This window comes from Arachis ipaensis, chromosome B03 (genome assembly GCF_000816755.2).
Source record: "Arachis ipaensis cultivar K30076 chromosome B03, Araip1.1, whole genome shotgun sequence".
NCBI classification, from domain to species: Eukaryota; Viridiplantae; Streptophyta; class Magnoliopsida; order Fabales; family Fabaceae; genus Arachis; species Arachis ipaensis.
The window spans coordinates 14,358,958-14,359,302 of NC_029787.2; positions in this window are offsets into that span (position 1 = coordinate 14,358,958).

Consider the following 345-nt stretch of genomic DNA (forward strand, 5'->3'; position numbering starts at 1 on the left):
TTTCCATTTTCTTTCCTTCCCTTTTTTTTTTCTATTTTTTTTTTTTTGAACAAACATGGTTTTAGTCTAATTTTCCCCTAGTTATTTGACATTGTCAGAGGAGCGGGACAGAGGGTAGTCCTGATCTTATGAACCTTCTCCAGGGTTCCTCTAAACCAAGTTTAGCAGGTTCTTCGCCACGAAAACAGCCAACCTAAAAGTGAAAGAGAAATAGCTCAAAATTAAAACAGTTTAGGATTTAACCAAGTTGGGTTGGTCTAGTGGTTAGCTCACTAGTCCGCTTAAGCAAGTGTCGGGGGTTCGAATCCCGCCTTGTGCATGCAGCAACCCATTGGCCAGCGGCAA